We start from the raw sequence: 234 nt of genomic DNA on the forward strand, positions 1-234 counted from the left end.
ACAATGTCACCAGTGATCACTGTATTATCTATACATTATATACAGAGCTCCTGTGTGTAATGTCACCAGTGATCACTGTATTACCTGTACACAGACACTGCTTACTAATTACAGATCTCCTGTGCATAATGGCACTGATGGTGATAGTATTGTGGGTTTTTTTTGTATTACTGATCAGTATTGTAGTATTCAGTCATTGTTGGTAATATGTGGTCTGGTCATGATGTGGAGGTA

The sequence above is a fragment of the Ranitomeya imitator genome, chromosome 6, assembly GCF_032444005.1.
Source record: "Ranitomeya imitator isolate aRanImi1 chromosome 6, aRanImi1.pri, whole genome shotgun sequence".
Taxonomy (NCBI): Eukaryota; Metazoa; Chordata; class Amphibia; order Anura; family Dendrobatidae; genus Ranitomeya; species Ranitomeya imitator.